Below are 16007 nucleotides of genomic sequence, written 5' to 3'. Positions count from 1 at the left end.
TGATTACACACAGGTGGATTCTATTTATCATCATCAGTCATTTGGGACAACATTGGATCATTCAGAGATCCTCACTGGACTTCTGGAGTAAGTTTGCTGCACTGAAAGTAAAGGGGCCGAATAATATTGCACGCCCCACTTTTCAGTTTTTTATTTATTAAAAAAGTTTGAAACATCCTTGCTGTTGATTCTTCACAACAAATTTGAATTTTATATCTTTATGTTTGAAGCCTGAAATGTGGAGAGAGGTTGACCAGTTCAAGGGGGCCGAGTACTTTCGCAAGACACTGTATGAACTAGTCAAGTCTGGAATATTCTACACAGATTACTGATTCTTTAAAAACTGTGATTTAAAAAAAAAACCTTTCTCTTATCCTACTCAACAGTCATTTTATGCGCTTTTTCTGGTGGACTGGGACTGGACAATCTGGGTGACAAGGTTGGATTAAGATCATGGTTCGGTTTAATGTTTGTCTGATGGTTATTTTTCAAGTTGCCAACAGTACTTCAATTGTATCTCCGCATGTTCATGTGGAATAATTTGCTTTGGTCACTCATGACTTGATATGAGCTGTTTATACAAACAATCAAATAGTCGGTAGAGGGTTCAGATGGAATAAAATACAAGAGACTGGGTTTTTGTATTGTATCATTGTGATTTTAGAAATGAAGTAGTAGAGTATTGACAAACAGGTTAGTTAATGTGCCTTAGTGGTCATCAAAACAGTAATTTAAGTCAGATTTATTGTCATTTTATTAAAAAAACAAGTTTCTACAAAGTCTTTCTTTGTCCAGGGTTTTATAACATTGACTATTAGTTGTGAAAACCTGATTTTAAGTATCTAAATACATTTTATTTTTGCTTTCTTTTTTTTTTTTTTTTACTACTGTGAGCTAAGGTCAGGAGGAATTTATAAAACCACAACATGGATCAACCGAAGCTCACATCCTTTGGATGCTGTGAAGAACTGAACAGTGGGATTCACGTTGAGGCAGCTTGAGGTTTATTACCTGTTTCTAATGCCAAAGCATTTTCAGAATAACTTAAGAAGATAAAATGAAATATTGGATGGTAGGAAGCTGAGAAGGGATCTGCAGGTCATATAAGGTGAGCAGACGAGATGAGGAAAGAGCAGTCTGAGAGATGAAGGCTGGGTTGAAGGTTTAAGGATGCTCAATAACTCAGGAATAAAAGGCTATAGCTAGACTTGTGTTAAAAATTATGGCAAAAAGAAGAGTAGCAAAGAATGAAATTAAAACTGCAGATAGTTTTTTGCTAAAACATGTTAAACAATGGACAGTCTGTGGGTGTTCAACAACTATCAAAGTAAAAACAAAAGGCCACAACACCAGTCCTGTTTTACATAACAGCACCACAACATTGCTCCAAAGACAAAACATCAATGTCAGCCTGGTGATATTCTGCTGTGATGTGCACTTCCATAAGGAAGGTCACACTGCAGAACTAGCCCACAACAGTAGCACAGTTGGCTATGATAGGCTGCTGTTAGCCCTCCTTTACACCTATTAGCCAACTGTGGTAGTTTAGCTTCAACCCAACTTCAGCAAGTCACACCAAGACTGCAAGACCCAACTCTCAAGCCCAACTTGAATATGTCTTGTAAAATAGGTTGTTAGCATTTTTAACTGTTAAGTTTTAGAACCATTTTAAGGACAATGGCAAGCATTAAGACTTTATTTCTCTCTTTAAATAAAGCTTGCATGTTAACTTCGAGAATGTGAGAGCAGAGATAACATACAGACTCTGCAACCAGTTGGATGCAGCATTTAAAGCAAAAACACATACCTACATAATATGTTGCCATTAACACACTGGATCTATGAAACTGAGGGTGTGGTGAAGCACAACAGATCACCGGATTTCAATGTATTTGGAAGGAAAGCATTGAAAAAGCCCCCTTTTTGTGTTTTCTGGGTCTTTCAACAACAGGAAACTGCAGTTAACAATGCCCTTCTGACGCTGGACTTTATCCAGGAGAGTATATCCCTCTTGTGGAGCATTATATTAGTTAGCATTGTAGCAACTAGCCTTATTGGACCTAGGGTTCTCCACCACAGTGGTGCAACAATTTACAGAATCAATGGTTTAGTTCTGTTTACTGTTTTAGGGTCACAATTTTTACCGTGACCATCTATCCATACATCCATGCCATACATCAGCAGGAGATAATTCACCATTCATAGTGTTTAGAGCATTGAACTCTTTGTTCAGATCATCAGTAGGTTTTCAGTGTTTTTTGGAAACTCTTGAGAATGAATCTAATATGATTGAACAAATAGTATTTAATTAATATTAGCTCTTGATTAACAGACAAACAATAACCGTAATTTTCAGATGAATCCATGTGAGCCTAAATTTCAATTCCAAAAATCAATAAATGATTATGTGGAGCTTGAAAGCTTCAAGAAAACTTCATACGGTTTATCTTAGTAAAATAGGGACACAATGAGTTGTTGTATTAGCTCCCCACTAAGCCTGAATTTGGGTCTTGTTAGATCAGCAGTACTGGCTGTCACATTATGATTGTTCCTACGTGTTACAATCAGCAGGGTCAGTTATGCAGCCTCTGCTGAATGAATAAAAGCAACAGAGCCCAGAGATGAGGGGGAGTGCAGTCACTCTAACACTTCCACGTAAACGGAGGGAAGAGGCGAAATAAAGGTCAGCCATTGCAGACTTAGATTCTTGGCAGTCGTCACAGCAGCTGATTATTAAAGAGGAAGAGAACCGGGAGGATGGAGGGGGAACAGGAGGTGGACATTGAGGAGGAGAGGCTGGTCGCATCAGAGTTGAGCTGCACAGCTTTGATTCTGAGGTTAGTGTTGGGTTTCACTTTGCTTTTATACATCAGTGAGTGAGCTTTTTTTCCTTATTATAAATCATGGATCATTAGATAAACTATGAATTAGTGGTTGATTCCAACCAGACAAGCCATTTCTTTTATACTTTCTACATAATGCAAGCTTCCTTCTGCCTTCAAATGTGAGCATTTTGTTTCCTGCAGCAGAGAAAAACATTGATTTCATTTGTGCTTTATACCACCTAACTAACACTGAAAACACTTAGTATTTTTCTACTTTTTTTTTGTTGAACTTCTAAAAACGGGCTGCACGGTGGTGCACCTGTTGCCTTGCAGCAAGAAGGTCTGGCACGGTGTTGGGCTGCACGGTCCTGCACGGTGTTGGGCTGTGAGCACAACCCCCATTTGTGGACATCGGGCCCTCATACCATCCTCATGGGGTCGGTTTCTAACTGTTTGTGCAGACACATGCACATTTGTGGCCTGCTGGAGGTCATTTTGCAGGGCTCTAGCAGTGCTCCTCCTGTTCCTCCTTGCACAAAGGCGGAGGTAGCGGTCCTGCTGCTGGGTTGTTGCCCTCCTATGGCCTCTTCCACATCTCCTGGTGTACTGGCCTGTCTCCTGGTAGCGCCTCCAGGCTCTGGACACTACGCTGACAGACACAGCAAACCTTCTTGCCACAGCTCGCATTGATGTGCCATCCTGGATGAGCTGCACTACCTGAGCCACTTGTGTGGGTTGTAGAGTCCGTTTCATGCTACCACGAGTGTGAAAGCACCACCAACATTCAAAAGTGACCAAAACATCAGCCAGAAAGCAGAGGTACTGAGAAGTGGTCTGTGGTCCCCACCTGCAGAACCACTCCTTTATTGAGTGTGTCTTGCTAATCACCAAAGATTTCCCCCTGTTGTCTATTCTATTTGCACAACAACATGTGAAATTAATTGTCAATCAGTGTTGCTTCCTAAGTGGACAGTTTGATTTCACAGAAGTTTGATACACTTGGAGTTATATTGTGTTGTTTAAGTGTTCCCTTTATTTTTTTGAGCAGTGTATTTCTATTTAAAATGTCTTGATTGAGAGTAAAGTGGAACATAAGTGAAAGTCCTTGTTTCTGTACGGATACTTGGCAAATAAAGCTGATTCAGATTCTCATTCTGAAACAAAACAAACAGTCAGTCAGTCAGTCATTTTCTACCGCTTATTCCATAACGGGTCGCGGGGGAGCGGGTGCCTATCTCCAGCAGTCTATGGGCGAGAGGCGGGGTACACCCTGGACAGGTCGCCAGTCCATTGCAGGGCAACAAAACAAACAGAAAATGCTTATTTAACATTTAAAATGTTTCAAATATTTGTAGATAATGCAATACATTTATGACCGGTGTCCTCGGGTTACAATTATAGAAGTTCATGAAAAGCTGATCTGATAGTACTGGGACCTTATGTGGACCCTGAATACTTTACAATCCCTGTGTTATACATAGTTTTGACTTTTATTGTCAGATTTACTAATGCTTAAAAAATGCCTGCTTGTCAGAGCGAGAGTAATGTGCCTCAACTTTCAGTTCAGGTGAAGGATGATCGAAAATGTTTCCTTTTCTTTAGTAAGAGGGGATGAAAGGACATGGGCTCACACACACACACACACACACACACACACAGACGTGCATGTGCAGTGTCTTAACTTCTCCATGCACACACTAATTCTCTCACACTGAGTTAGGACATCAGAACACAGATACAGGAGTGCACATGCAGACTCCCACACATGCACGCTGGCAAAGAAGTAGCAGCCAACGAGAGCAGAACAATGAATGCACAGAGGGGATGATTGCTGTAAATAAAGGGGTGAAAGGAGCGAGAGAGGAGAGGAGGACATGATGCTGTTGGCACATGGAGGGATGGAAATAACCAGGGCAAAGAAGAAATGGGAAAACTGGAGAATGGAAGAGCATTAATTTGAAATGAAGCGTCCCCTTTTTATAAATCTCTGTGTATACTAACAGGTAAATTTACTTTTAGCACTCATGCAGTTCAACTGTAAAAAAACAATAATGGAATTTTAAATAAAATAAAAAAAGACAGTGGAACTTTGGGATTTCTTTTACAGGAAGTAAGTACAGGTTAATTCCAAAACTCACCTTACAGTGTAAAGAGTGCTATATATATTATGCCTTACAAAAGTATCCAACTTTTGTCATGTCTAAATCTATGATAATGGTATTTTGTGAGATAGACTGACACAAGGTTGCGATAGAGTACCCAGAGAGAAACCAGGCATGTACAGGGAGAACATGCCAACTCCATGCAGAAAGACCCCGGGCTGGGATCTGAACCAAGGTCCTCTTGCAAGGCATCAGTGCTAACAACTGTGCCACTGTGCAGAACTAAAATAAGTCAATGTTTTTTTAATAAATAAAAATCTGGATGATGTGTTGGTCTCTTAACCCTCTGACACCCCTAAATAAGATCGCTACAAAAACATTTGACAAAGATCCTGAAACACCACAGCCACAGGCTAGAGCTATAGTAGAATGGTTTAGATCAAAGAATATTCATATAGAATGTCCTAGTGAAAGCCCAGACCTAAATCAAACTTTATATCTGTGGGAAAACTTGATTTATACATTTTATTCAGTCTGACTAAGCTTGAGTTATTTTGCAAAAATAAATAAGCAAACATTTTAATGGATGTGGATGGCTGGTAGGGGACTGGTAGGCAGCTGATTACAGCTCTATGGCTAACTTTTCAGTTTTTATTTGTCAAAATGTTTTGTAAAGTATGTGTCATTTTTTCCATTCACAGTCGTGCTCCTGCGCGCTGCTCTAACAAATCAAAAGTTTTGCGTTGTAACGTAACAGAATGCGAAAAAGCTCGCCAACCTTGCTGACTGTTTTGGTTTCTACTTAATCAACACACCTCTCTGTAACCCGAATGTTTAAATACATTGGCTTAACAAACTGAACACAAAGTTCAGCTTGACTCTGCAGAATTCAGTTCAGTTCACTGCAATTCTCTAGTTCACAGCAGAGGGCATCTGAGGACATGTGACAGGGAAGCTAAAGTTCAATTCAAATCCCATTAGATACAATCCAGCTAATTCCATTCAACCCAGGTCAGTATAATTCTATTTATGTAATATTCAATCTTAGAAAGCTGTCCCGATAAAGAAAGGGTAAGGAGCCGCAACTTTCAGTTCAGGTGAAGGAAGCTCCTAATAACACTTATTTTACATTGTTGTGTTGCAGAAAAGCTTTCCTCTAATCACTGTAATTTATTGTTTTTAATTAATTTTAATTTCACTAAGGGCCATATCTTAAAAGGGCCCAGACTGTTCTCCAGTGGTTATACTAAAACGTTGAAATTGAGACAAAATTACAGATTACAGCACTTGTAGCAAATGTCTGTAAATGCTACGGAAATAAAAAAAAAAACTGTCGGCAGCATCTTATATTGGGAAATAGTGCAGTTGGCAGGTGTGTTACCTTGTAAATGTTATTTCTTACTTTAGCTTTAAATTTTCTGATGGGCAACATTTACAAATCCAAAATGTTCCAAAACAGACACAAGGTGAAAGGTCAAAAGGACAAAGGAGGAACTTTGCTGTAATACAGTCAGCCTTTCTGTTATCTGCTCATGATCTCGTCTCTCTTTCTCTTGCAATCTCACAGCCGAATGTACAAAGTTTCTTTTTAAACAACTTCCCCTCTGAAGAGTGTTGTTCCTACTTTGACCTATTAGTGATTAACATTAGGCTTCAATGTCGGAACATTTATTCAATCAGAGTAACTGTTTAAAGGGAAGACGACACTTAAAAGAATCAAAACCATAGTATTCAGTCAATCAACAACGTTTTTTAGATTTAAAGACTACTCTGGACTATTAACATAGTCCATTCTCTAATATGCATATGAGAAGGAAGGTTCCAGTTTTTACTTTGAATAACCATAGACTTTTTAATGCTGTGGCACTAGTGGCCTTTATTTCACAGTAACCAGACAGGAAATGGACAGAGGAAGAAGGTCCCAGGGTCGGGAATCTAACCCCGGACAGCTGCTTCGAAGACCCATAGCCTCTATATGGTGCAAATGCTCTACTCACCATGCCGTAAATAGCCATTTAACATGAAAAACAGGAGTTGTGTCAAGATTGCAGAAATACACTTTGAATTCCACTTTGAACAGGGACCACTTTGATTTGTGGTCCTTGTTTTGAAAAAACTAAACTCTTATCTATAAATGTAAAAAAAAAAGTCTTTTTTTATAGCTTAACTAACAGAACAATCGGACCTATTTACTTGTCTAAAGAGTTTGTACTAGAATTGCAGGAAATTAGAAAACCATGTGATTGCGATATTTGTGAACTGTCCAATAATTATTTCACTTGAATTCCCAATGTTCCTCTTTTCTCTCCCTCTTACTTGTGGTTCCTACTGTCTCAGTTACCTTTAGCAACTTAGGCAGAGCATATGCTCAATGATCCTCCAAAAGTCAAAAAGGTAGAAAATACCTTACACACAATGAAATAAGCTCATCATATACAGGGAAGTTGTTCTATATAATATAGGACAATCCTGTTAGAGGTTGAAAAAGACTGGGATGGAGATTCACCTTAGAGTTATCTCCCACAGGTAAGGTGCTTCCAGCTCATAAGGCGACCGTGGCTCAGTAGGAAAAGTAGTCGTCTTGCAATCAGAAGGTTGTGGGTTTGATTCCAGCTTCCTCCTGCCATATGTCGATGTGCCCCTGGGCAAGGCACTTAACCTCAAGTTGCCTACCGATCTGCGTATCGGTGTATGAATGTGTGAGCTTTAGTGAGTGCGATTGGGTGAATGTGGCTCTAGTGTAAAGCGCTTTGAGCGGTCTGTATGACTGGAAAAGCGCTATATAAGTTCAGTCCATTTACCATTCATAACCACTCCAGAGAGACCCACATTATAGTTTATGTAATAACCTGCAGAACCAGAATCAGCCTCATTTCTAGTAGCACTAATTGACCAAAAATGGCATGGTGAAGCTTATAAAAGACATAGTGCTGACAAATGCATTTATTTTGAAATATCATTTGAGCCATAACATAGCTAGCACTTCAGGTAATGTATTTAATTTATATGATCATGTTCTTTGGTTGGTTTAATCAAGCCTTAACAAGTACTTTCAGTTACCTCAGCTAAATAGATAGTCCAGGATGCATCTAGATACAGCAGATCCGTCTAGCTAAAAAGGTCTTGGCTCAGGAATTCTAATTCTTGTCCTGCCTCGGCTTTCTAGGTCTTGACATCTACCCCACAGGAGTGTCAATCTTTAACTGCTGATATCAGTAGTTAGTTACTGCAGAGGTACACTCTGTATTATCAACGGGCCTCTTATCCTTAAGTGCCACTTGGCCTTTAGCACTCTAAGACACCTAAATGCGGCTGTTTGGACATTGGAGCATTATCAGTTTGTTCCTGGAGCTGCAAAGCATCTTCTTAGGGGAGTTTAGTTTGGTTGCCTTTCATTTCTCTGCTTGTATTTTAGCTTGATCAAAGTGAAATGTTTTTCTTCTTCTCCATCGTTTGATCATTTTCCTTGACCCAGGAAAAACATTGCTCTTTAAATGTGAATGGCATCAAATAAAGCTCAGTAGAATGATAGAAAGATGAAAGTTGAAAGGGCTGAGTTTAAGGAGTTGCAGAGTAAATAATGAATGGGTGATGAGTTGGATGACAGAAAATGATGATCTGGAAGATAAAGAGTTGGCGGTGAGATGTTTGAGAATCACTTATCTTTGACAACTCCTCACTTTGCCTAATAGGCTTGGATCCCATTCAGAGTGTGCCGACTGAAGGTGTGTATGTGATCAGCTGTGTCTGCTCTCCTTGGGTTAGTACAGAGATTCTCTGCTTTTAATAGAGATCATAAAACCAAGCTTGGTGTGTACTGTTTTGATCTTAAATCCAAAATTAATGATTCATACGCTGGGATTTCAATTTCATTTCAAATTTCATCTGTTCTCTCAGATCACAGCATTTATTTAATTTCTGACTTTTATATTTTCATGTTTTGCTTATTTTTTGTTATATATAATAAATCTAAAAAACCAACTAGTCTCTTAAACTAACCCTGATTACAACCATATTTCTCTCAAGTGTCATTAAAGAGCTCTGCAACAAAGTACAGGTGGTGTTAGATGTAGCATACATGATTATACGGGGACTGGCATGTCCTGAAGGATAACACAAAGGCAAAAAAACTTGTATTTCATACTCTGATGCCATCTACTGTCTCATAAGAGGAAGTGGGATTCAGTGCCTCAGTTTTTTTTTTACTTCCTGTGGACTTAGTGACAAGCAGCTATGGTGCATCTTTTACAGCAGTGACAGAAACTTAGCTGATATAAGTTTTCTTGGCACACTAAAAGGTCAGTCTCTTTTCATTTTGAAAGATGAAAAATGGTACTTCCAAGATGCAAAAAACGGCATATTGGACGTATTATTTAATAAAAATACCTTTGCTAAAAACAACAAAAACATTGTGTTTATGACCTATTGGTGGTTTCTAGAATACTTGTAGCAGCAACAACTTGTAGCATTCACTTTCTGTAAGTTTCTTATATCAGTGCAGATGAACATTAGCCCTCCTATTATTGCTGCTGCTTCAATTAACAACTGGGTATTATCATATTATTGTATTACTTTATGCATATTCCTAATAGGATTTAAAGGGGGTGTACCCTATTGTTGCCAGTTCTGCATTCTTTTGTTGACACAGAAAAATCCCAATAAAATACGCCATGTGACAGCCACAAACTACATGAACTGGAACTAACTTTTAGGCCTCATCAATGTTATTACCAAAATCTAATTCACTTTAATTCTGTTTGATCGTTATAGCAGCAAATCACAATATGGGTCATCTCAGCATAACATAACAGTTAGCTTACAAAAACCTTTCAGGATTTTTTCCAAAACCCTTATTTGACATTTATTTAGACATTTAAAGCCATGTGATGTTTGACTTCTTCTCTGCCCATATGTCGTTCTTTTACTGAAATCACAGAAGAATTTAATAGATTTTTGTCATCAGTTGTATCATATGTGTATATATATTTATACTTTATAACAGATATAACAGATCCAGAACTCACTGGAGCTAACCTATAAAATGTCTTGCAAAACAGTACAAATGGAGTATAATTGTGAGGCCAAAGAAAATAAAGCATGGGTTTCAAATTGATTTCCAAATAAAGTTCTTGTAGGTGTGGCGTACATGCTGGTTTAGGTCTGGACTATAACTGCGCCATTCTAGCAGATGAATAGGCTTTGATTTCATTGTAGTTCTGGCTATATTTTTAGGGTCATTGTCCATCTGCTACAGTCTTCTTCAGTCTTTTTGGTTGGTTTTCCTTCCAGTATTTAGATTTATCTATTTTCCCATCAACTCTGAACAAAATGCTGAAATGCTGAAAAAAAGCATCCACACACTGATGTTGCCACCAATATGTATTTTATGTATGGGACTTGGATTAAAGGGGCTGAATACAAATGCGTGCCACACTGTTCATATTTCATTCCATTCATGCAAGAATGTTTTCTTGGCACTGTTTTCAAGGCAACGTATGTGCTGAATAAGGCCCCATGCTTCTGCAAATAGATCCTTAGTCTGGTGAGAAACCATGAATAGACAGTTCCATTTTGATCTGTGGCAAAAGTTCATGGTGTTAGCAGGATAATCTACTGTGTGTACTGAGACGTTACACAATTGTATTAGTTGTTATGTATCGACAAGAGGGCACTGTTCTTGTTAAACGGTAAGTAAGTAAGAAAAGCCAGCCAGCTCTCCGAAGGCATTTCAAGCTTCTGATTTCATTTAGTAGAAACAGACCTAACATCTGGTGGCAGGCTCACCAGCAGGTTTGTTGTTGCTGTTTAGGTATTTTCAGATTCAAACTTAAAAGGCATGCTGAAGGAATTTTATGCTGTAATTGAAAGTCACATAATCACAAAACACATACAAAAACCAGTTAATATGGTCTTGTTGTGATGTTTTGAAACCATCTTTAGAGATTTCTGCCAGCAGCTGAAGCCTTCTTCCAACTACCAGAAGAAGAATCTGGTAAACAGTGTACACAAGCACAACGAAATTGGGGCACAGTACTCTCCTCAGTGCAAAGACAAGAAAAACAATTAAAAAATAACTATCAAGACTATAATCAGAGACGTATTGGGATATTAAAAAAGCATGAATATGAACACTGCACATCTATATTGTGTCGGATATTGTATGAAAGCTATTTCACTGTTATATAAATTTAAAATTGCACATCTGTTTACTGCACATGACCCTAGCTGAAATGACACATGATATTGTCACCTGTTTGTATTTAACAGGGCTGTGGCCTTTATTTACTCTCACAAGTTAACTGATAAAACATAAAATGTGTTGTCTGCACACCTCAGACCAGAGAATACATTCAGCATTGGACTGAAGTTTGGGCTTCTCTGTGGCTGGCCTTTACAGAACGTGGCTGACATTAGGAGCCTTAAAAGCTGGAAAACAACAGATAAAAACTCAAAGCAATTAAGCCTGAATTTTTCTGTGTTCTTGTAAGCAGCTTAGGTCGAATTAGATTTGGCTACAGTCTGTTTACTCTAATTGAAGCAGGACTGTAGCAGTAAATAAAGAACACAGAGGTTATATTGCAAAAGTAGAAGTACTTCCATGGAATCTTTCTTAGAGCGCTTCTAAATAAGTAAAATGCCAGGAATCTGTCCAGAAATGTCTCTTAGAAAAAGTGCTGTTATACAAAATCTAAAAATGGTCTTTATTTGCATTCTTTCCCTCAAACTCTGCTAAGACTTTCAGGCCAAACCACATTTTCACAATAAAGTTTTTTATTTGATTCGGCACTTTTTTTTTTGTACCGTTTTAAGGTTTAGTTTGCTGAAAAAATGACAAAGTGGAAAATGTTCAATTTAAGTCCAACAAGTTGGTCTTAATGCTATTATGGAGGCTGGAGTCTTTGTTAGCTTTATTCTTCCCTTCATGATGTGAACAATCAGACATTTTTCTTCTTATGACATAAACCTTGCTATTACTAAGCTTGAGACCCTTTTTCCTCTGTTCTTCTGTTTTGTGCTTTATGAAGTTCGAGGACCCCAACGTGCTTTACACTACAATCAGTCATACACACATTCACACACTGACAGTGGTAAGCTACATTGTAGCCACAGCTGGGGCAGACTGACAACAGCGGGGCTGCCATACAATCGGTGCCACCAAGCCCTCTGACCACCATCAGCAGATAAAGTGTCTTGCCTAAGAACACAATGACTGAGACAGATGGAGGGGGGGTTTGAAACATCAGCCCAGCAGTTTCAAGATGAACCTCTACCACCTGAGCCCCGTAGGTGTGGTATGCTGTGGTGTTTAAACCATTACCAGTCAGTAAAAAAGGGACCTAAGTGTGGGGGGAAAATATCCTCCATATACCACCACCTGCAGCCTGAACCGTTGATATGATGTGTATGATGGTGGATTCATGCTTTCATTTTGTTTTCCATCATATTCTGACTGAACCATCTGAATGTTGCATCTTCCAATCCATTATTGGCTGATAATCCACTGTTTATTGTAGCCTTAGTTTCCTACTCTTAATAGGAATGACACCTGGTGTCGCTGTCTGCTGCTGTAGCCCATCTTCTTTAAGGTTCAACATGTTGTGCATTCATAGATGGCATTTTGCATACCTTGTTTGGAACAAATGATTATATGAACTACAGTTTCCTTTCTGTTATCTTGAACTACCCATCCTCATCTGACCTCTTGACATCAACAAGGCTTTTCAATAACCTATCTGCTGCACACTGGATATTTTCTGTTTTTTGGTCTTTTAGCTCAAGAGATGACCTGAGTGTGAAAATTCCAGTTCTGAAAGGGTCAGAGCAGCCTGACACCACCAACCAGAGTCACTTATATAATGACTCTGGTTGGTTTGTTTATTTTCCTAAGCTTACTTTGAACTAGGGTTGGGAATTTATCATATTGTTTATCGTTATTGTGAAATATTTCTTATCATAATGAGAATTTGGACTCAAGAGAACAAGAAATTTGAATTAATGATGTTTCAAAACCCCAAAAACTTTTTATTTTTACTATGTTCTCCACTGTGTGTTCCGTGAGTGCCTCAATACATTCAAATATATGATTAAAGGCAGTTACTGTGTGCAGTTTGGTGATAGAAATCCCACTTCTTTCTGTAACTGGTGTCCTGAAGAAGCCCGTTTAAAGATGGCTATGTATTTTAAAAGCAGTATTTGTGTTTGTGAGGCTATGATTGCTTTTACTTGATACAGTTACCTAAAAGTCACTGCAAATAAGTTCTTTTTTTTTTATTGTTATCACAATAAATACCACAAAATACCATGATAAAATTTTAAGTCCATATCGCCCACCCCTCAGAAAGGGCTATGTATATCTCCAACTGGGTTCTGGAGGCAACCCCATGCATCTTCTGAACCTTTCTGAATAGCCAAACCAAAGCAATGGTGGCTTAAACTGACTTTACCTTTCCAGCCGTTAATCAGCAGTCTGTGGGCATTTAGGAGGAAAGGGTCACAGCCAGTTCAATACTCTTATGACCAAATGTGTTCTCAAACAAATATCAAGCATTGTTAGAAGTATTCAGTATAAAATCATGCACTGTGACTGATGCTGTGACCAACATCATCATCATTGTCCTTTTTCCCAGCCACTGCAGATTTCTCCTATTCCTCCTCCTCCTCTTCATAGAGCTTAAGTCTAATAATAAAAGCGTGAGCACTGCTTAGACTGACATCTCTTGTGACCGGCTACACTGTTGCAATCAAATACAAGTTGCAAGTACAGAAAAAGAAACGGAACAGTTTGGCATGTTGCATCATACCATGGGGTCGTCCCGTCTATTCCGGCCAGTAAAGAGAACACATCATTCCTGTGTGTTCGCTGAAGTATTTTCTAACTAACAGGGTTCACAACATGTTTTTCTAGCTCTCCTGCTGTGTTTGCTTCTTTATTATGTTTAATGGGATCCGTGACGTTGTGCTGCATCTGAGGGGAGAAGTCGCAGTAAAACAGGGCTTTACAGTTAGTTTAAAACAATAGCTTTTTATATTAGTGATTAGCATGGTTAGCATTACTAGCTGTACACAACTGTCACCCTGTGTAATCCCCAGAAAGTACAGATGATTTTATCTCTGGGATTTCCAAAAGGCTGTCGACCTTTCCAAATCCAGTATGTTCCTTATGAGAACGAGTCTGAAAGGTCAGGACCTAACAAAGGTCGAACAGAGCAGCATTGATGTTATGCATTCAGTCTCCCTTTTACCTGCTGAAGTCTCACTCAGTGCTTAAAAGTAGCAGCCCGTCTGAAGAAAAAATGCAGCTTCTCTTCTTTCATATTTAAAAATCTAAGTTTGAATCATCTTTTTTCAGTAGCAACTTCTGCACAGAGCCTGAACAATAGAGCAAGTGGAGCAACTTCTCCATTTTTAAAGGTCTGGGAGCAAACTTATAGGTTTTTTTGACTCAAAAGAATCTTTTCACCACCTGCAAGCAGATGAATGAATACGTCTCTGTTAATTCTTATTATACTTTTTTAAAACTCACAAAATAAAAATGACATTAAACCAAATTGCAAAATTTTAGCAACATCCAACCTCACCTCTAAGTTTGTTCAGTCCTACTCCCCTTATGCACCTTAGTCTAATTTGGAAATAAAAGTAGATTCATCTTAACATGTCCAGTAAGGCAGGTAAGTAAAAACAAGGAAAAGTAAAATCTGCTTTTTAATTGTTATAACAGACCTTCAACTCTCCCACTCACCATAGATCAGGTGAAACACAGTGGAAAACGTTGCACGGCATACACTGCTCAGGTGGAGGCTGCTCTGCCCTACCAGTCTGTAGCAGTAACATGTGAACATAAGCAGGTGTCATATATGTCATATATAGCTCATAGAAACTGCGTCTTGACGCCTGTTTTCTATTAGACCAGCTTAGACAGCTTAAAATGACAGGGAAATGTATCCCTTTAGTACAATAATGTACCAGGAGTGCATTAATAGTTAATAGTGCTGACATTCTTTTATAACATAATCATGCACCCACGATAGTGTTGTTGTTATTGGGACTTGTTAGCACTTTTGTATGGTGTGTTTACTGATTGGAAAAGAAATGGATATTTGAGTTTCCAACCAGCTGAGTTGAAAGTTTTACATCAGCATCACCCATCACCGGTCTCCAAGTAAGCTGCTGGTTGTAAAATCAGACAGGAAGATGCAGACTGCGTATAACATTGCTTTAGAAATGAATTGGTTTGTAGTTGTATGTTTAAAATGTATGTTTTTCTCAGGGGTAACATCTTGAAACCCTGTTAAAATGTAGTGAGGGTAAAATCTACATTCCAAAAATAACATTGTTCTGTGGCTGTTGGATAGCTAGCTGGTCACTTTAATGGGAGTACATTTTCTGAACATCATCCTCCTGTTCAGAACAAAGCCAGTGTGATGGATCAGAGTACTGAGGAGGCATGTTGCTTAGTTGATATCTGTTGTGATTATTATGTCTGTAATTTAGTTCAGGGAATAACGCACCGCGCTATGTACCTAATTACTTCGGCTAATCTAGCGACACCTAAAGCCTCTGTTCTGGAGGTAATTGTCCCTAACTTAAGTGCAGTGGTTGGTTATGTTTGATTGCCTTCTTGGTGGGAAGATTACTCAGCAAAGGGGTAACATTGCATAGTGATTGTATTAAAGGTGGTTTAAAGCCTGATTTGGATGTGATTTTTTATTTGTGCTAATCTAAATTTGGATATTGTTGTTTTTTTAGGTATCCAGCTATAGCTGAGTTACTGCAGTCTGACCTGCACTTGTTCTAATGCATAGAATATATTGTTTCTTTAATAAAGAAAATCCCAACCATTCCAAACTGAAAAATGGGGAAATCTGAGTCCTACTCCAGTTATTGCATTTTTCTTCACGCATAGTTGTAAAGAACATAGTAATACAATTTTAATAAATTGTATTTTATTTACATGTTAATAAGAAATTACAGTGCCTTGAAAATTTATTTATGTAGTATTAATACCCCTTCACCTTTTTCACATTATTCATCCTCAAATTTCTACGAATTAAGGTCAGCAATAAAGTTGTGGAGAAGTTTT

General features: G+C 38.4%; 1 protein-coding gene across 1 annotated transcript in view; it reads left to right on the top strand.

Annotated features, from left to right (window-relative positions):
- LOC124864207 (thyroid hormone receptor alpha) overlaps positions 1-16007 on the top strand; it is a 76463-nt gene that overhangs the window by 24446 nt on the left and 36010 nt on the right. The gene's annotated exons all lie outside the window — the stretch shown is intronic.

The sequence above is a fragment of the Girardinichthys multiradiatus genome, chromosome Y (assembly GCF_021462225.1).
Source record: "Girardinichthys multiradiatus isolate DD_20200921_A chromosome Y, DD_fGirMul_XY1, whole genome shotgun sequence".
In the NCBI taxonomy this organism is placed as follows: domain Eukaryota; kingdom Metazoa; phylum Chordata; class Actinopteri; order Cyprinodontiformes; family Goodeidae; genus Girardinichthys; species Girardinichthys multiradiatus.
Note: the sequence above shows the minus strand (reverse complement) of the source record. Positions and strands in the feature narration are given on the sequence as shown.